This window comes from Chiloscyllium plagiosum, unplaced genomic scaffold (genome assembly GCF_037043375.1).
Source record: "Chiloscyllium plagiosum isolate Xiang-an unplaced genomic scaffold, Cpla_swu_hap1 HiC_scaffold_30, whole genome shotgun sequence".
NCBI lineage: Eukaryota > Metazoa > Chordata > Chondrichthyes > Orectolobiformes > Hemiscylliidae > Chiloscyllium > Chiloscyllium plagiosum.
In genome coordinates this window covers 60,313,951-60,323,725 of record NW_028270168.1, presented here as the reverse complement: position 1 = coordinate 60,323,725, position 9,775 = coordinate 60,313,951, and the positions used below count along the sequence as shown (strand labels likewise).

Below are 9,775 nucleotides of genomic sequence, written 5' to 3'. Positions count from 1 at the left end.
GCATACTGAGAGGCATCGAAAGGGTGGGGTGGCGAGTCAGTGGGTACAGGTTCACGGTGAGAGGGGGAAAGTGAGAAGGGAAAAGTGCGGGGAAAGGTTTTCACACAGAGGATGGTGGGTGCCTGGAACGCGTTGCCAGTCGAAGCGCTGGAAGCAGGCACATTAGGAACGTGGGTTGGTACATTAGGAACTTGCAGCGTGGGTTGGTACCTGGGACTTCGATGTTGTGGCTATTACGGAGACATGGGTAGAACAGGGACAGGATTGGCTGTTGCAGGTTCCAGGGTTTAAATGTTTTAGTAGGGTCAGAGGTGGGGGTAAAAGAGGGGGAGGTGTGGCATTGCTTGTCAAAGATAGTATTACAGCTGTGGAAAGGACGATGGATGAAGACTCGCCGTCTGAGGTAGTTTGGGCTGAGGTTAGGAATAGGAAAGGTGAGCTCACCCTGTTAGTAATTTTTTACAGGCCTCCTAATAGTCCTAGAAACGTAGAAGAAAGGATTGCGAGGATGATTCAAGAGAAGAGTGAAAGTAATAGGGTGGTTGTTATGGGGGACTTTAACTTTCCTGATATTGATTGGGAAAGCTATAGCTCAAGTTCGTTAGATGGGTCAGTGTTTGTCCAATGTGTGCAGGAGGGTTTCCTGACACAATATGTAGATAGGCCAACAAGAGGTGAGGCCATACTGGATTTGGTTCTGGGTAACGAACCAGGCCAGGTGTTAGAATTAGAGGTAGGTGAGCACTTTGGGGACAGTGACCACAATTCGGTGACTTTTACTCTAGCGATGGAGAGGGATAAGTGTGCACTACAGGGCAAGAGTTATAGCTGGGGGCAGGGAAATTATGATGCGGTGAGGCATGACTTAGGATGTGTGGCTTGGAAAAGTAAGCTTCAAGACAAGGGCGTAACTGATATGTGGAGCTTGTTCAAGGAGCAACTATTGAGTGTCCTTGATAAGTATGTACCCGTCAGGCAGGGAGGAAAGGGTCGTGTGAGGGAGCCGTGGTTTAATAAGGAATTGGAATCCCTTGTTAAATGGAAGAGGGCGGCCTATGTAAAGATGAGGCGTGAAGGTTCAATTGGGGCGATTGAGAGTTATACGGTAGCCAGGAAGGACCTGAAGAGAGAGCTAAGAGCAGCAAGGAGGGGACATGAAAGGGCCTTAGTTGGTAGGATTAGGGAAAACCCTAAGGCTTTCTATAGGTATGTCAGGAATAAAAGAATGACTAGGGTAGGAATAGGTCCAGTCAAGGATAGTAGTGGGAAGTTGCGTGTGGAGGCTGAAGAGATTGGGGAGACATTGAATGAATACTTTTCGTCAGTATTCAATCAGGAACAGGACATTGTTGTCAATGTGAGTACTGAGTCACAATTAAGTAGAATGGATGGCTTTGAGGTATGTAGAGAAGAGGTGTTGGAAATTCTGGAAAGGGTGAAAATAGATAGGTCCCCTGGGCCTGATGGCATTTATCCTAGGATTCTCCGGGAAGCAAGGGAGGAGATTGCAGAGCCATTGGCCTTGATTTTTATGTCCTCGTTGTCTACAGGAGTAGTGCCAGAAGATTGGAGGCTAGCAAATGTGGTTCCCTTGTTCAAGAAGGGGAGTAGGGATAACCCTAGTAACTATTGGCTGGTGAGTCTCACTTCTGTTGTGGGCAAAATCTTAGAGAGAATTCTAAGGGATAGGATTTATGAACATCTGGATAGGAATAATGTGATCAAGGATAGTCAGCATGGTTTTGTGAAGGGCAGGTCGTGCCTCACAAACCTTATTGAATTCTTTGAGAAGGTGACTAAGGAGGTGAACGAGGGGAAAGCGGTAGATGTGGTGTATATGGATTTTAGTAAGGCGTTTGATAAGGTTCCTCATGGTGGACTACTGCAAAAAACACGGAGGTATGGCATTGAGGGTGAGTTGGAGGTTTGGATTAGGAGTTGGCTGGCTGGAAGAAGACAGAGGGTAGTAGTTGATGGCAAAGGTTCATCTTGGAGTGCCGTCACTAGCGGTGTTCCGCAAGGATCTGTTTTGGGACCATTGCTGTTTGTCATTTTTATAAATGACCTGGAGGAGGGGTTAGAAGGTTGGGTGAGCAAGTTTGCGGATGATACGAAAGTCGGAGGAGTTGTAGACAGTGAGGAAGGATGTGGCAGGTTACAGCGGGATATAGATAAGCTGCAGAACTGGGCAGAAAGGTGGCAAATGGCGTTCAATGTAGCTAAGTGTGAGGTGATTCACTTTGGTAAGAGTAATAAAAAGATGGGGTACTGGGCTAATGGACGGATACTTGGTAGTGTGGATGAGCAGAGGGATCTTGGTGTCCATGTACACAGATCTTTGAAAGTTGCCACCCAGGTAAATAGTGCGGTGAAGAAGGCATATGGCGTACTGGCTTTTATTGGTAGAGGAATTGAGTTCCGGAGTACTGAGGTCATGTTGCAGTTGTATAAGACTCTGGTGCGTCCGCATCTGGAGTATTGTGTGCAGTTTTGGTCGCCATACTATAGGAAGGATGTGGAGGCACTGGAACGGGTGCAGAGGAGGTTTACCAGGATGTTGCCTGGTATGGTAGAAAGATCATATGAGGAAAGGCTGAGGCACTTGGGGTTGTTTTCATTGGAGAAAAGAAGGTTTAGGGGTGACTTGATAGAGGTGTACAAGATGATTAGGGGTTTAGATAGGGTCGACAGTGAGAATCTTTTTCCAAGGGGGCATAGCTTTAAATTAAGGGGGGGTAGGTATAGGACAGATGTTAGGGGTAGGTTCTTTACTCAGCGAGTCGTGAGTTCATGGAATGCCCTGCCAGTAGCAGTGGTGGACTCTCCCTCATTATGGGCATTTAAGCAGGCATTGGATAGGCATATGGAGGATAGTGGGCTAGTGTAGGTTAGGTGGGCTTGGATCGGCGCAACATCGAGGGCCGAAGGGCCTGTACTGCGCTGTATTCTTCTATGTTCTATGTTTAAGGCTCACCTTGTTAGACACGTGAACGGGAGGCGGAACGGCGGGACTGAAACCACGTCTGGGCAACAAGTAGCACGTCCAAACAAGGAGTAGGAATCGGCACAGGCTCGCTGGGCCCTGTGTTATCGACCCGACGTGCCAAAGTCTCCGGCCACGTGTATAACTTTGGTGAATTTCTGCAAATACCTTGTAGACGGGGCTGTGACAGGGACCTTATTGGGGTGTCGACGATAATGAGGGCCACGGCGGGCATTTTTGCTGAGTTTGCAGATGGCACAAAGATAGCGAGAGGGACAGGTAGTTTTGAGGAAACGGGCAGGCTGCAGAAGGGCGTGGAGATGAAGGGCGAGTGGGGAAAGAAGTGACCAAGTGTGCGGTTTTGCACTTTGGTAGCAAGAACAATCGGGTAGACGATTTTCTGAACGAGGGAAAGGCTTTGCAAATCTGAAGCGCTGAGGGTCTTGGGAGTCTTAGTTCCAGGTTGTTTCATGATTAACATGCAGGTTCATCCGATGGTTCGGAAGGCAAATGCAGTGTCGGCATTCATTTCAAGCGGGCGAGAAAAAAGGAGCAGAGACGTGCTGCTGAGGCTGCATCAGACTCTGGTCTGACCACAGGTGGAATATCGGGAGCAGTTTTGTGCCCTGTACCAAAGGAAGGGATGCGCTGGTGTTGGAGGGAGTCTAGAGAAGGTTTACAAGCGTGTTCCCCCTGGGGCTGAAGGGTTTGTCACACGAGGTCTCTGGGTCTATACCCGATGGTGTTTCGAAAGGTAAGGCGGGATCTGACTGAACCTTACAGGCTACTGGGAGGCCTGGTCAGAGTGGATGTGAAGAAGATTAGATTAGATTACATTACATTACAGTGTGGAAACAGGCCCTTCGACCCAACAAGTCCACACCGACCCGCCGAAGCGCAACCCACCCATACCCCTACATTTGCCCCTTACCTAACACTACGGGCAATTTAGCATGGCCAATTCACCTGACCTGCACATCTTTGGACTGTGGGAGGAAACCGGAGCACCCGGAGGAAACCCACGCAGGCACGGGGAGAACGTGCAAACTCCACACAGTCAGTCGCCTGAGGCGGGAATTGAACCCGATGATCCCACTAGTAGGCGAGACGAGGACCTGGAAGTACAGCCTCAGGGTGAAGGGTCGTCCCTTCAGGCTGAGATGAGGTTGCATTTAAGACAGAGATAGAGAGGTTCTTGATTATAAGGGGATCAAGGGTTGTGGGGAGAGGGCAGGAGAATCGGGGTTGAGAAACCTGTGAGCCACGACCGAATGGCGGAGCGTGGGCCGAATGGCCCGATTCTGCTCCTACGTCTTATGGGCCGTCAGACCTTCCGTGGTCTTGCGGTCATGACAGAAAGCAGTTGTTTCCCAGAGGGTGGCGGCGGTCTGGAATGCACTGCTTGGGAGGGTAGCGAGGCGGGGAACCTCAAAACCTTGAAAAACTACTTGGATGAGCACTGGAAATGTCATAACCTTTCCTGGCTACGGACCAAGTGCTGGAAAGTGGGACTAGAGCAGACTTAGAGTAGCTTTGTCAGTGCGGACTCGGAGGGCCAAAGGGCCTCTTCTGTACTGTGTGACTGTGTGGGGAAGCTTTCTGATTCCCATCTGTTGATTGAGGCCGCCCCATTGATGCTTCCTGATGCGGAGCAGCCGGATGGATCCAAGTGCGCATTGAAGGTGAGAGGGTGGCAGAGAGCTTCGGAGCCTCCGTCCGTTTGGTTCAGGTTTCGTCTCGTCCTGATGCAAGCATCGATGTACGTGCTCAGTGGCTACCAATAGAGTGAAGGTGCAGTTGATCACTGACTCCACGCGTGGTGCTGCAGGTTGTAATGTCTAGACGAAAACAGAACTCGCTGCACCCTTCGGGAGAAGGGTCACTGGACTCGAAAAAGCGTTAATTCTGCTTTTTCCCCACAGATGCTGAGGTTTTGCTTACTGGGTGTTTTGCTTTATTTTGCATTTTAGACCTTGCTTTTTGATTGCACAGCCACTATCAAACCATTAGCTTGCTGTTAGCGCTGCAATTAGCACTCTTGAATCTTGATTTGCAATTCTAAGGAAGCAGACCGAATTGGAATGTTTGGAGCCGAACCAATAAAGGCTGATTTGCTGTAAATTGATCTTCACATCCCCGCCCCGTCGTGCTATTCATTTGCACGAGGTGGGTTGGGGGATGGGAGTTCACACTTTCCAAGACAAGATGGATTAGTCTGTAAGAGGTACTGTTCGTAAAGGTGAGCGAGCCGAGATTTCCTGACAGTGAGATTTTTCGGTCAGAATTCGAACCTGCTCCAATCATTTGCCTTGTGGGGAGGCAGGGATTTTTCACATTGGTAACAGCTGAGATTTTTAGAACGTCGAACAGAGCAGCGCAACAACAGGCCCTTCGGCAACTGTGAGAAACAAAACTCACTCACAATTCAGCCTGAGACAAAGCCTTGGAAACAAGAACATTTAATTCTTTACGGCCTTGCAAGAACAGGCGTTTTGCTCAAGCAATCAGGCTAGCAAAAGCGCGCGAAAACAAAACATGTAAGCATTCTTATTCAGTTTGCAAGTTGCGGAATCACGCCTCCCTTTTCCCATCCTATCATAAGCCGATTACCTCACTCGTTTTTCTCTAATTTTCCTTATCTGACTACCCTGCTGTCCTTGTCCTTGTCTGTTACAGCCTGTCTGCTATTTTATCCAGTTCCCCTTCTCATACTATAAGCTTATTGTGAAATGCCCCTACTGCTACTTTTGTGGTCAGCTACAACACTTTAAAGTTATTTCTTAGTTTACAACTATTTCTTAAACAAAAACCTCTATATTCGTTAAAATCTTAGCCTTAGGTATGCTGCAAGAATCCCGCGACCGTTTGTGTAATGTTCCCCTTCCCCTCCCCCCACAACACCCCGTCACCCATCTGCAAAAACAACATCTCTAACTGCATTTCTAATCTCCCACAAACTGTCAGGGACATTTAAGCTACTGCTCGGCGAGCACACGCTGGACGGCAGTAAATTGAGGGGTGTGTAGGTTAGGTTGATCTTAGATTAAGAAAACTGCTCGGCACGACATCGTGGGCCGAAGGGCCTGTACTGTGCAATGTTCTAACTGCAGGCACATCCACACACATCAAAGACATGGAGGGCTCGGCTGAATCTATTGCTTTCTTCTCTACGTGTCACGTTTCATCGAGGTAGCGTCCTAGGCCCAAGCATCTTCAGCGAGTGGTGAGAATATGCAGTGCACTGCCTGAGAGAGAGGGTGCTGGAGGCAGATTCAATGGTGACTTTGGTCGGAGGGTCGGATACTTATCTGAAGAGAGAATATTTGCTGCAGGGCGAGTGGGACTGGGGAAGTTGCTCGTGCAGAGAGCTGATGCAGACATGACAGGCTGAATGTATCATTCAATGCGTGCAGTTCTGCAGTTGGTTACCGCCTCCTCAAAAACGCTGTGCTGGTCACGTGAGAAGTCACGTAAGCTTAGCCCTGACCCACTTGATTGGTGAGATACTGACGATCTCTACATGACCATGAGACAGTGGTTCACTGACAGGGGAAAAAAAGCAACTGCTGTAAACGGACCTGCTGCTCTCGTTAGAAATCCTGGGAGGACTACGGCGACAGGGAAACTGTCAGCAGTGATCTACAAGTCTTTGAACAGAATCAAGCTGATTGAAAACATGGAGGACAAATGGGACTTGAGGCAGTCCGCGGTATTGTAGTTATCGCTTCTCGGCCTTTTGGCTAAGATCAAGTGTCTGTTCTTATCAGGACGTGGGTCGAGTTGTGAGTCATCAGAGCTAGTGGAGATCATCGCTGGATCGTGATTGGACGTTGGAGGATCGTTTGGTTGTGCTGACCTGCTATTGGTGGATCTTCATGCTGGCTTCGGCCTAACGCCAATTCAGGGACCAGCCAACCTCCGAGCTATGGCCTCAACAGCTGCGCGCAGCCCTGGGCAGGGGGTTCGAAACACCGTCCGGGTGTCTGTCAAGCAGGTGGAGGGCCGTACACCGATGGATCGCATCCTGTTTATTAAGAAGGTATTGCTAGGATGCTGTGGGTTCGCTGCAGCAGACGTGTACTGCCTGCAGGATTTCCCTGGGGCAGGCTACTTTGATGTGACCTTCAGGAGTGTGAAGCAGTGCGAACAGCTCCTGAAGGTCTTCAAGGAGAAGGAAGGGGAGCCGCTGTTTTCCATCTTGTCGGCGATCCCATTGTGTGTGCTTCCTGCACAGAGGAGTCGGGTTGTTACAATCCATATGTACAACCCCTATGTTCCAGCGGCTGATGTCCTGACCTTCCTGGGAAGGTACGTCCAAGTTGAGGGAGAAGCCACCGACGTGATCGACCCCTTTGGGATCTGGACCAGTAAGCGGCAGGTCAGAGTGACTCTGAGGGTCGATGGCAATGGGAACATTCTTCACCCACCCTCGAGCTTCGCAATTGGAGGGAACAGAGGCTACCTGACATATGCAGGGCAGCCAAAAGTGTGCCGAGCCTGCGGGAAGTCGGGACATGTGCTGGCGGATTGCAAAGTGACCATCTGCAGGAACTGCAAACAGGAGGGTCACCTGACTAAGGACTGTCAGGAAGAAAGGAGCTGCAACCTGTGCGGAGAGGCGGGCCACGTGTACAAGACCTGCCCAAGACGGGGGGGCCCCACTTACGCACAGATGGCTGGAGGTGGCAAGGCGAGCCGTGGACCCCCAAAGACCAGTAACGTCCACCTAGACAGCAGGGAAACAGAGTCTGGTGGCACCCAGAAAGAAGAACAGGCTGGAGTGGAGGAGGGGGCAGCCAGTGGAGAGACACAGCAGCTAATCCTAGCTCTCGCTGGGCAGATGGAAGCAATGGAGGAGGAGGAGGAGGTAATCGAGCAGGCAGAGGAGTGGATACCGGTTATAAACAGGAAGAGAAAGTCCGGCCACGCCCACAAAGCCTCCCAGCAAAGGGGGAAAAGACAGCTGCACGAGGGAGGGACAGCCAGCACTTCAGATGGGGAAGACGGGCACAAAGAACATCATCACCACCAGAAGAAGAGACAGAGCGCCGTAGATAAAGAGGAGGGCATTTCCTCCCAGCCAGGAAACAACGGACCCCCTGAAGTCCACCCTCCACCCAGTGAGAACCAGGGGGTACCCACTGTCCCACAACTACAGGTAACTGAGAGCTGCGATCCTCTGACAGTCCCATTGTCAGACACAGAACTGGACGGTGCGGACCCTTGCCTTGGCTCAATGACACCAGAGCAGGTAAATGACCCCAGTGAGGGCCTGGATAGCTACCTCAGCCCAGAGAAGGTCCAGCAGTTCGTGCACACCATGGGGATGCAGATAGCTACCCCAGAGACAGGACAGTCAAATGGACAAGGGTAACCCCATAAACTGGGGGTTAAAGAAGTTTTCCTTTGCTCTCATATAACAGGGCACCCACTCAGTAGGTGGGTTCCGCTGAAGCCACAGCTAAATAATAAGAGACTGGATGGTTAATGAAGGGAACTGTATTTAGGATAACTGTAAATTTGAGCAATTCAATCTGTTCTTTACGACATGGAATGTATATATGTATGAACGATATGACAAATTGTACAAGTACCAAAGATTTATTTATATGAATAAAGTATATTTTGAAATAAAAAAAAAATCTGTTCTTATCAGTTTAATATCTGATACGTCCCTTATCTGGGGACCATATATTAAATTGATTTTTGGAGCAGGGAGATGGAATAGGGGCTTGCTCCGTCCACTCCACGCATCGACCTGGTATTGCAGTACCTCCGGGAACGGTGCACCCCTCATCTATAAATCTAAAAACAGCTTCATGTTTATAACTCAGGCTTTCGGTGCTTTGTGTCTGCTGGATGGGTTTGAGTACCAAGTGCTTCATTTCTCACACCTCACATCCAACCGGGCGTGAGTCGATTCAAACTCGTCTGTTCTAAGGTGGCTGCTCAGCTCCCGCTCCCTATCCTTCTCTCGCCATCTCTGTCTCTTGCGCACCTTGACACTTGCTCTCAATGTCATCCCCTCGGACCCCTGCTGCGTGCTGCACCTTCCCGCCAACGCCGGGCCCCGATCACACCACATGGTGTCAGAATTTGGGAGTCGCAGCAACCGTAGCTGCCCACCAGCTTTTCATACTCGCGAGCGACATTTCAGAAAAACAAGAGAAGGTCAACTGTGCTACGTTGCTGCATGCTGCTGGGGATGAAGCTATCTCGGGGTTCAGTCGTTTTGATTTTGATGACTTGAAAGAGAGATTTCGAGAACACTGTGAGCTAGGACAAAAATCATCGGGACGTATTTAAGGCACATGCTTTTCATCAGACTGCAAGGGCAGGCGGAATCGATAGGTACGTATGTGACTGACCGGAAAAACGAGGCAAAGGACTGTGAGTTTCAGCCATTTTCCGATTCACGGAGCCGCGACAGAATCGTGTGTGCTATCACGAATGACTGAGTCAGAGGCAGGTTACTCAGAGAGTCAATTCTCACTGGGAAAAGCAAAGAGACAGCACTAACTCGACAACAGCACGTGAGAAAACGTAGAACAAACAAACCAATGTTTGCTGACCGGAACTGGCCTGGAAAGATAATAAGGCAGGTAGGAGCACTGCAGATTATCCGGCACCTGGGCTGTGTACGCAGGGACTGGCACAACACCCCCTTGCCTTCTTTTGCACTTAGAATGCTGCCAGTTCTGGCTGAGGCAGCAAAGTCAGTCTCACACAAGCAGCGTGTGCCAGCTGTCTGTGACAACAAATTCCAAAGACTCACAACCCTCTGAGAGAAGA

General features: G+C 49.8%; 1 pseudogene; it reads left to right on the top strand.

The window, feature by feature from the left end:
- The first annotated feature begins 8,603 nt into the window (after positions 1-8,603).
- LOC148142226 (U2 spliceosomal RNA) lies at positions 8,604-8,778 on the top strand (annotated as a pseudogene).
- The last annotated feature ends 997 nt before the right edge of the window (positions 8,779-9,775 follow it).